Here is an 11,294-nt window from a genome sequence, read left to right on the forward strand (position 1 = left end):
CTGGCTCTGATACCACTTTGTTGGAAATAGTGGTCTAGTTACACACACAACACTATACTATTTGGAAGAGAATAGAAATGGAGGAAAATACTTTTTATTTCACTTCTTCTATTATTTGACTAGAGTACATGAATATATAGGCCTCACATATGTATATGTAACCATTACATTTAAATGTCCATAATTCTCCTATCTCCCACTAACAAAATATTCAATATGCATAACTCCCACTAACATAGTATTTGTTAGGCTTAACTCTCATGACTCTTTATTTTACATAACCTTAACTCCCACTAAGACAATTTACTACCCACTAACATGCTAAATTAACACATGCATCATGAATACAAAAATACTTGAAAATACTAAATACTAAAATCAAGTTTATTTTCAACATATTATTCATGCCTCCTAAAAATCATCTTCATTCTTCCTTAGTCACAAACAGGACATTGTAAGCTCTATTTTGATATTATACAAGAATTTGAAACTTAGACATAAGAAAATGACAATGTTAAGCAGATTATTCATAAGGTTAGTGGTAGGCATAAGCTGCATTCGGAGGCATTAAAGAAGGAACATATACAAAATTCTACTGTAATCTACACCAGCAAGGTGAAAAACCTAGAATTCAACCCATACCCGCAAACCCGAAGTACAGGTCTATATTCCAAGGACATTTCCAAGTTTTAGACAGAGAGAATGGAGATACCATTACCAAGGAGAAGATTCTGTAGGAAGAAACTTTGAGTGAAATACTATTAACACAATGACATTCATCCATGGCGGCTGAAGCTTCTGCTGGGGAAAGAGAGGGAGCCTAGCACGATGAGAACGAGCCTGGTGAGGGCTCTTTGTCATGGAGTATGGAACCCTTCACCTTTAAATACATGACCTAGATGTCCATCTGGGTTCGCCGAAGAGCAAATGAGGACGTAATTAACTATAAAAGTAAAACTAAGATGAGATTAAAATGCTGAAGAAAGTAGAGAGAACAAGCATGCTCACATATATATACAGAAAAAGTGGTTATTAACTACAGGCTTACCAAGGGCCCGTATAGCCCGTAGTAAAAGTCACTTTCTACCACGGGCCAAAAAAAACCCGTAGTTGAAAAACATTGAAAGACACTTTTATTATAGCCCGTGATAAAAGACACTTTCTACTACGGGCTATATGGGCCCATAGTAGAAAGGGAACTTTTTATCACTGGCTATATGTGGCCATAATAAAAAGAGAACTTTCTACAATTGGTTGACGTGTGATAGAAAGTTATATATCTACTGTGCGCTAAACCCATGGTAAAATGTGAAATACTTTTTTCCGAAAACATTTTATATTTTTTATATATTTGTTTTGACATATTCATCACCCCTTCCAAAAATTTATCCTCTGGCGGAAAACTTCGCACAATATATATGATTTTTAAAAATGAAAATATAATAAAAAATACTCTTTTGGGACTTAGTTTAAAGAAAATGAGCGGTAGTTTTAAATTTTTTTATAGATTAAGTATATATCATATACCATAAGCTGAAGAACCAAAAACTTCTCTTTCTGATCAAGCCCTAGTTTTCTCTCTCATTGGTGTGTTAGGTTGTGCCGAAATCCTACTCCTCCGCCGCCGATTCTTCTTGTCCTTCTTTCTTGTATAGAGGCTGTCTTCTTTCCAATGAATCTGTTCCACCCGGTACCAAGCTGCGGATCAATCCCCATCTCTAGCCCAACTATCTGCAGCAGAGCACGTCAACAAGGAAAATTACTGAAATCCAGAAGCCCAAATAGACGAATAACTCTGGCATCCCGAAGCTTATAGCGCAAAGGCGAACCTTCTTGTCAGCCCGTCGCCAAAGTCGTCGTCTGCGTCGATCCCCTTCATCCCGAGATTCCTCTTCTCCCATGTACCCCTCTCTCTCGCTTTCTCTCTCTATAAATATACATATATATATATATATATGTATATATATATATCTATATCTATTTATATATTTAAATTGTTTTTCAATTTCTTTGATAATTTGCCCTCTTTACACCATATCTTTATTCACGGGCACATATGAATTTGATTTGAACTAAACTGTTTTTGAATTTGAATTCTCATTGTCATTCTTTCTAAATGATTTACAATCTTTGTTCGATTTGTTGCAATCTGATATACAATCTTTGCCCGCAACCCCTGTTATTGAACATTAAGTATCAACCTTCCACTTTCCTTCCTGCCACAGCAGCAAGCCCTTCTGTTGCTGCTGGCAATGTGTCACTCACTCGTGACATGGAGTATACCAATAAAGGGAATGGTACCACGGTTGTGTGATTAAAGCATAGTTTAGTGCGGCATGGCTTGTGTTATTTTGGCATTCCACATTTGTTATTTAAAAACTAGTTCTGGTATGAAGTAGTTTCTGCTGTTTATGCAATTTTTTCTGTGCATATACATACAAATTTATACATGTCATGTTTTTCTTTATAAATTTGGTTCTCTTAACTTCAGCAATTTCCTTTTTGTTTTCTTTTTTACACTCTAAAAGCTTCATCTGCCCCTGTCATCTTACATCCATATTCCTTTTATCTCATATGCGCGACGAGCGAACATATATGCATTTGAATTGTGCCAATAACCCCTTCCTAAGCAATTTTGCTAGTTAAAATGACGGTATGCTAGCTGACAAGTTGGACCGGACACAATTTGACGGGCTTTTCTTCCTTTAGATATATTTTAAGTGATAAACATCAGTCTACCTTTACTTCAGTGGACGAATGTGTTTGTTACCTGTGGGCAAGGGCGGATCCAGGATTTCTTAATGGGGTGGGCTAAATCAAAATATATCAACCAAAATCAACTATTGTGTAATTCAATTTTAGTTAATTAACAATGTTTCTTTAGACAATTGACTGATTAAGGCATAGAAAATCCTATTCGGGTAATTGATTAAAAAAATTACCAATTTATTTCTGAACAATTCACCACTCAGTACCCTATCTCTTCTTTTGACCAATTTACTAATCCTATTTGAGGATCTACTAGTGGAAGCAGAGTGTGTAATGACCCGAATTTTTCGGATAAATTTTTTTCGTTATCTTTTTCCTTCTGAGTTTGGTTTCTTGTTGATTAGTGTCGTCTCGAGTGCTCTGGAGTGATTCCGAGACTCTTTTCTGTGGATTGACAACTTCCTTTGAGGACCGAGTCATTTTTGCATTTTCACTTTTCGGACACTATGCGTTATTTCGTCTTTTTCTTATTCTGTCTTATCTCTGTTTGTCAGTTTTTGGCGCAACCTCACTTTTCATGCTCGGAGTTAGTTTTTGACTTCACATGTCTTCATCTTCAGTGGTTTCCTCGAAATATGTATCTTCACTTTTGCAAGAAAATATTCTGATTGTCCCCGGTGTCCATAGGGGTATGGATGCACAATTCTTCAGAACTTTTTTCATTTCTTGAGGTGTTTTTCGTAAATATCTTTTGAAGATATTTTATTCAGGGGCATCTAAGAAAATATCTTTTGGAAGATATTTTCATTCTAGGGTAGTTTCGCAGTTTTCACTTTTTGGAGGGGCATTGTGCAATTAATGAAAGTTATTGCTAAATGCCTTGTTTTGAGCCTGGATCCTCGTACGGGATTCATTTTCACATTTCGTCGAGTCGTGAACTCTTAGAATTTCTTCCTGGTCGATGTTTTCCAGTTTCAGGGTTTCTGGCCCCGGTTTGTGCCAAACTTGTTTGGGGCATAACTCTCTGCTCGGGACTCGGTTTTTGACGCCGTTTCTTTCGTTCATATTTTCTCATTTTGAATCTTTTTTGTTCATGGAATTTCGCTGTTTGAGTGCGTTTGCTCAAAATCCACTTTTCTGGACCCGGCGGGGCCCTTTCGGGGCACTTTTTGAGACTTACTATAAATATGGGACTTAAGAACAAAAAAATCAGATTTCTTCTTCTTCTTCCTCTCCCATGGCCGGCCAAGGTCCCTCCCATGGCTGCCACTTTCTCTCTCCTCCTTTGATCCACTTTTCTTTGGTGAAAAGTCTTCGGCCTTAACGTTTAATGCTTGCCTTGACGTCGTGCACCTTTCCCCCTTATTAGAAACCATTTCTGACCAAATTTTGAGTTCGGAATTGAGGTCAAGTTTGGATTTTCATGGGGCTTCATGTAGATCGTGTTGTTCCCGACAAAACCCTAAAGTTTCGTCGGATTCGGAGCCGTTTCATTTCGGTGGGGATTTGAGATTTCATTTCAAATGGAGGTAGGGGATATTTTAGGATTTTGTATGTGTTGTATGGGGTGTTTTCCATGATTTTACAACTTGATTGCATGACTTTTATCAAATCTAGAAAATTAGTAATATTTAATTCTTTGTAAATGATTAAATTTACATGGATGTACCTTGCATGAAATTGACTTGTAGCATGCTTTTAAATTAAGTCTAGGCATGTTGTTTAACATACTTAAATTTGAGATCATTTGGATAATTATGAAAATTTAGAGACTTTAATTAAGAGACGTCAATTAAAATGATTAATTAAAATCTATTTAATGGTTCATTTAGTTTAATTAAGTTTTGACTTGATATTTGAGATGACTAGGACTTGTATACTAGTATATGTTAATATGGGACCATTTTATGTTGTTTTAGAATTTAGGAATTTGATTATCATGATTTAATTAAATTCCATTTTGTTATTCAATTGGCCTAATCAAGTTTTGGAATTGGTATATGCAATGACCATGCTATGTTGTTTAACATGTGTAATTTGAGGCCATTTGGTTGAAAATTGCAACTTAGAGGAATTAATTAGTTGCTTGATTAAATTCCATTTCTATTGCATTATGGATTTAAATCATGTGTTTGACGTTGATTGTATGTCTAAAGCATGATTTTAGACTTATAATGAATTTATGAGATTACGTTTTAATATTAGATTATCTTGTTATAGCGTGTAACGAATCGCACACTGAAGATTCGACATGTGATGTTATTATAGCGCGTAACGAATCGCGCTCTGAAGATTCGACATTTGTCATCCTATAGTAGTTGTGAATTTAGAGCATGTATTATGTGGTTACAAACTACTTGTGCATGGGATGTGGTTTCGTATATATATAAGTTGTTAATTTATTTATTTTGGAGTCACTTGGGACATGGTTATTATGATATGGCTAAAGTTCGGCTTTAGTGCGGGAGGTATGAATTCTCCCCAATTGAGATAGTGCGCACTTAGGGTGGTTTTCCCTGCGGGTTAGTGCCCGGAACAACCATTGATCTCGGCAGAATTCCGAGTCTAGATGTCTAAGTCTTCCATTATTTATTTTCGCATTCAATTTCAAGTTAGCAATCATGTTTATATTGTGACTTGTGGTTTTGGTTATTGGGGATTTTGATATTGTTAAGTACATCCATGCTTTATGATCTTTGTAGATTTTGATGTTGCCAAGTACATCTATGTTTTATGATTTTAATAAATCATTTTAATGTTGTTAAGTACATTCATGTTCATGGTTTTTAATAAATCATTGTGAGCTTTTAATGTTGTTAAGTACATTCTTGTTTTATGATTTTAATGAATCATTATAAGCTTTTGATGTTGTCAAGTACATTCATGTTGTGTTGTTCAAATGTAAAGTAGGAATGATTCTATAGATTCATTTGGAACATAGACGTTAGGTGGCATGATCACTTATGTCGTTTTCGTTTTTTAGATTTCAAATTGATGACTTTGAGAATCTATGTTAGTTGCTTTGTGTAAGCATGTTCCTATGTTGTTGCTTTGTGTAAGCATGACCCTATGTTGCTATAATTACATGAATGAAGTGATTGATGCTAGAAATGATCTTAGGTAGCTAAGATGCTCCTTGAGTCTCACCTTTGACATAGACGTTAGGTGGAATGAACCACAATAATTAATCATGCAAACTTATAAAACGTAGGTCGATGCATGCTCATTTCGTACGAGTAGCTTTATGTAACTCACCCCTACGATACTGGGGCATATTTTAGGTACAGGATTCAAGGTTAGAGATTCTCACCATGCTTGGATGATTTGGGAACTTGAAGGGTTCAATTCTTGTGAAGGTTGGCTTGAAAAGCCATTTGTAACCTTGTATGTCAAATGTGTATATTTGCTACTAGACTTGTAATGTGTGCCTAAGCACACTTTTTGATTCTCATTTTATGTATATGACATGAGGCCAATGGCCAAACTCCTTTTGAAATTACATTTATGTCATAGATGTTAATTTTTGCCTTCAATGAGAACATATGGAAAACCATGCGTTTTAGTATACTATTTTGTACCGGAGCGTGCATTGTGTATGAACTTCTTCCATTAGCATTCATTTAACATGCATGAACTATGGCCAAGGCCAAAACGGCATTTCGAAATCATTTCATGATTTTAGGTTTCAAGTTTTCATTCCAAACTTCATTTTGTCATTTTGGCCGTTGGGGGGTCATATTTTATATCGGCCATATTTTTGAGCCTTGGACCATTGTAGCACATCTTATTAGGTAAGTTACATTTGCGTGCATGGTCGTTTCCGGGCAAAGCTTTTTCTTTGGTGAAATGAGCCTCCTACGGACTCATTTTACACTTTTGTTGCATATTCTGACCTAAGGGTATTTTGGGAATTTTTTTTGAAAAATAAATGCCGTTCTTTACATGCTCACTTAGAAAATGTGATTTTTAGGGGGGGTTTCTTCTTCGTGTTTTTCCATAAAATGTCGTCTTGGCATCGGAAATCGATCCCGAAGTTCAGCTCTCAGTTTTTAAATTTAGCAGCTTTTTGGATCCTCTTAACTAGTTTTCTTGGGAGGGAATTTTGGGCATTTCACAGTGTGTATTGTTCGATTTTCATTGACAGTCACGTAGAAAACTCGATTTTGAGGGGGGTTTCTTCTTTGTGTTTTTCCAGAAAATGTCATCTAGGCCCCTCAAATTTCCATTTTTTTTTTAAAAACCCCTGCTGCCAGGTTTTTGGGTCGCATCCTTATTGCCCCTTCACATCTAAACGTTTAGATGGGGTCTCGTAACCGGTTAGATGAGTGTGGGCAGTGTATTTCTCGTGATTTTTGGCCTCCTAACCGGTTAGGAAGGTCTCCTAACCGGTTAGATGATCTAAGGTTTGCACTTTTTGACCGTTTTGCCCCTTCTTCTGCCGTTAGCCATATTTTCTTCATCCGGACTCCGAATCAAGTGATTCTTGAGTCTAAATTCATTAATTTTTCGTTGTCTTTCTAATGGTGTGCTCGGTGGTACCCACTTTTAAGCTAGAAATTACGTTTTTGCCCTTAGGTTCATTCTTGTCCGTTTTTGAAACGTTGCTTTCGCATTTGATTCCTTTGGGTTCCGTGACCTCGTTGAGGGTCACATTGGCGTCTTAGAGTCATGTTGTATTTCTAGAGACCGTTGTTTGTCTTTTGGTTCCGCATTTCGGATCCGTTATCGGGTCATCTTTCGGTTCATCACTGACGCACCGGGTTGAAAAACTTGGGCCGTCACAGAGTGTGAGGTAGTTCATGGCAAGCCCCTTCCAATACTATGGAATTCACTCAAAAGCATGCTTTTTGGAAGTATTTTAATTTTGAAGAAGTAACTTTAGAGCTTTACCTTGTTATGATTTTTTTTTTTTTTTAGTTCTGAAAAGATTTACATCTTCTAAAAGCTTGGCATGTTGATAAAAATTGTTTCAGATTCAATCCCTACAAATTTCTAATCCAATTCAGAAATTTTTTTTTTTCTTTATGCCCAGATTCAAATTTTTTTGTAGACATAATTGATGGAAAAAAAAAAAAAACAGAAATAGAAGTTATAGAAATAAAAAATATATATTTGTTTTGCTGAAATAAAATGTAGATTATGGTGGTCACCTCAAAATGCAATGTAAATTTTTTTACTTTATATTGTAAATATATATATATATGAAAAAGATCATAAAAAATTTCACCAAATAGGATTTAGTTTGCAAAACAAGAATTACAGACCTTGATTAGTTGATTTAGAAAAAAATTTAGAACAAAACTAATACATACAAGTTAGCAGTCGGAGAGAGAGAGGGGGGCAAGCATGAGAGTTGAGAGACAGCGGACCAGCGGCTGAAGCTTGCGAATGGCAAATCCGAACTAGAACAGCGGCGATGGAAACTGAAAGATATGGGTTTTGATTTTTTGAACAATTTGAAATAATATGCTGATATAGGTTTTGATATAGGTAATAGGTTTTGAAATTTTCATTATTGCATATAGATAGATAAACTGAAATAAATGGGTTTTGAACTTCTGATTCTTGTAGATTTTGTAGTTTGCAGTTGCAGAGAGACAAAGAGAGGGCAAGTTCAGAGTTGAGAACGAGAATAGAGATGGAGGCGATTGGGGAGGCTGAAATGAGATGCAACAAAAATTGCAAAGGCAAGAGGAAATGCTAAAACAAATGCAAGTGCTTCAATCGATGTTTGTAAGTAATTTCTATAAATTTGATGCAATCTCTCTAATTAAAAATACTAATGTTTAATTAGGAAATCGTTATTTACTCTCTTTTTTTCAATATTGTGGTAGGCACAGAATGCTAACAACCAGTCTTTTCCCAATGCTCCACCTCAAGTCTCACCTATAAAAAATATGGCCGGGAAGAGGTGTGAGTTATTGCATTATAATGGAAGAGGATCAATTGTTGCTGAGGGTGAAGTTTTTGAAACAAATCCTGATGAATTCTTAGGTCATGCTACTATTGGTTCCGATTGTTAGCAAGTGTGGATCAATGAAGTCTTTGATAACGATTTACCCTTGTATAGGGCTCAGCCTCCATATGAGCATTTGAAAGATGTTATTGGATATAAAACTGCATGGCCTATCAAGTTTATCAAATTTTGTAAGTTTCGTAGCAACATGTTAGCTATTATAAAGGAAATATTTGTTATGCTTTGCTTTCTTTCTCAAATGTTTTTCAATTAAGTATGTCTCATTCTTTTTTTTTTTTTTTTTTTTTTTTTTTTTAATATGTGTAGGAAATTTGGAGCAGACCATACTAGTGCAGTGGATTGGTGGGCCTTTATATCTTGCTTTTGGTAAATTGACATTTCAAGTTCTTCTCCCCTTTGTCATTTACTTTTTATTTTGAAGTAATATATTTTCTTGCATAAATGAGTTTTTTTTTTTTTTATGTGGGAGAGCCTTTTCAATCCTAAACCCTCTTTCTCTTTAGTAAAGCATACCACACTTCGGGCATGAGTTTTTTTTATTTGAATATATGAGTTGCACATTTGTTATTTTCTAAGAGGTTACTTTTTTATGTGATAGGGAAAAATGTAATGGTTGGATTTAGTTTCTTTCTACGCCTTGTACAGTGAATAAAGATGGTTGGGCAAGCGTGGTTGTGTTACTTCTTTTTGCAATCTTTTGTTAGCACTTGGTTTTCTTTTTTTTAACAATGATGGAGACTTTGTACTCCAAGTTATTCAATGAATGTTTTGGATTAATTTTTGGCGACTGTTCTTTTTTTTTTTTTTTTTTTTTAACAATGATGGAAACTTTGTAATTCAAATTATTTAATGACTGTATGGAATTAATTTTTGGTGATCGTTGTATATATATGGTTTTGGTTGTAATTTGGTTGTGTATATGGAGTAGCATATGAGTGATATATGTTGTTGGATGTCAAGTTACCAATTTAATATATATATATATATATACACACACTTTATACCACAATAATAAAAGGACCTTTCTACAAAATAAACTTTCTACCACGGGCCATGCCCCGTGGTACAAAACAAACTTTCTACCACGGGCCATGCCCCGTGGCAACGGGCAATACCTGGGTCATGCCCGTGGTATAAAATGAACTTTCTACTACGGGCAATACGCGGGCCAAACTCGTAGAATAAAAGGAACTTTCTACTGCGGGCATGGCCCGTAGTAGAAATCATCCAGAAAAGACTACAGGGGAAACTACTACGGGCAAAAACCGTGTTATAATGCTTTTTTGCCCGTAGTAAAAGGCCATTTTTCTTGTAGTTGCATCCTGCACAATTGTAGACTCCCTCACCAAAGAAATTGTCATGCTCTTCCATCTTTAGTCGTTTGGTGTCATGATTCTTCCCTATACATTAGATATCATGCCGGACATTATGTGCTTTCAGTCATGCAACAAATGAAGAAACCAATAAAGATAACAAATTTCTTAATACAGACTGAATATCAACCAATATCTAGCATATCAGTGGAACTCAATTTCTTAATAAATTGTTTCAGCAACTTATCATGTGGTTCTAGCAATACTTAGTGTTCCTATTAATTTTGGTTGACTTAGAGAGCAGGAATGTATTGAGTTGGTTAATAAAATCACAGCCATAATTCAATCTCGGAATAACAAAAACAGAGTCCATTAGTATGATTTTTTTTTTTTTTTATTTCATCATAATGTCCCGTTGGCACATCAAAGTGGCAGTCCAATGGCAATGAACAAGAAATCATTTGCCTATATATATATATTTTTATTTTCAGAATTTTTCTATATTTTTTTCAATATTCACATTGGCAATGAACTATACAACATCAAGCATATAAATGGTTACACCCCAAACACCCCCAAACTTAAACGATACATTGTACTCAATGTATGAAAACAAGTACAAAATGAAGCATACGAAAAGGATGAAAGGAAGCAATACTACCTAGTGTTAAAACATGCATGCTACGCATCCAATTCATAAGAGATGCCAAGTGTCCTCCCCCAAACTTGTACCTAATAATTTGTCAACATTACACTGGGTACCAAGCATAAAAACATGGACATAGACATGAATATAAATCTGGAATAAAACGTCATGCTTTTATTCAAAAACCTGGAAAGATATCAAAATTTGTGCATATAAAAGGTGCACCCACATATGTCATGCCAAACATGGCCCGAAATAAAATATCCAAACAAAACAAGGTAAATAACATTTAATATAAAGCAAAAAGAACATAAAGATGCTCAATCCTCCATCGGTGTGTATGAAGATAGACCCGCACCGCCACGGTCAATGAGTGACTGAATCATAGCACCCAAAATCTGGTGCTCCTCCATGGTCTACTGATGGTACGTGTCAAGCGAACATCCAATAACATCGACTCGCAACTGGAGAGTGTCCATGCGAGTGCTCAAAGAGTTGTAGTCATCCCGTGCCATTGCGGGTGGAGGTGAACCAACAGGAGGCGTAGGTGCCTCTTCCACAGGAGTCAATCTCTAAGCCTTCTACATCTCCCCAATCTAGCTCACCCCCAATCTTCAGCCGCCTAGAATTTTTCAATTGGATCGTGCTC

General features: G+C 35.7%; 1 long non-coding RNA gene across 2 annotated transcripts; it reads left to right on the forward strand.

The window, feature by feature from the left end:
* Positions 1–1,973: 1,973 nt before the first annotated feature.
* On the forward strand, positions 1,974–9,698 carry LOC132300702 (uncharacterized). Of its 2 annotated transcripts, XR_009480537.1 has the most exons (4): positions 1,974–8,442; positions 8,544–8,856; positions 8,993–9,052; positions 9,285–9,689. It is a non-coding gene; the product is annotated as an uncharacterized LOC132300702 (long non-coding RNA). The 2 variants fall into 2 exon arrangements; XR_009480536.1 differs by having other exon boundaries at positions 1,976–8,442; positions 8,993–9,698.
* Positions 9,699–11,294: the final 1,596 nt, after the last annotated feature.

This window comes from Cornus florida, unplaced genomic scaffold, assembly GCF_030987335.1.
Source record: "Cornus florida cultivar Cherokee Brave unplaced genomic scaffold, ASM3098733v1 CherokeeBrave_3.0.0_Hap2_Chr03, whole genome shotgun sequence".
NCBI lineage: Eukaryota > Viridiplantae > Streptophyta > Magnoliopsida > Cornales > Cornaceae > Cornus > Cornus florida.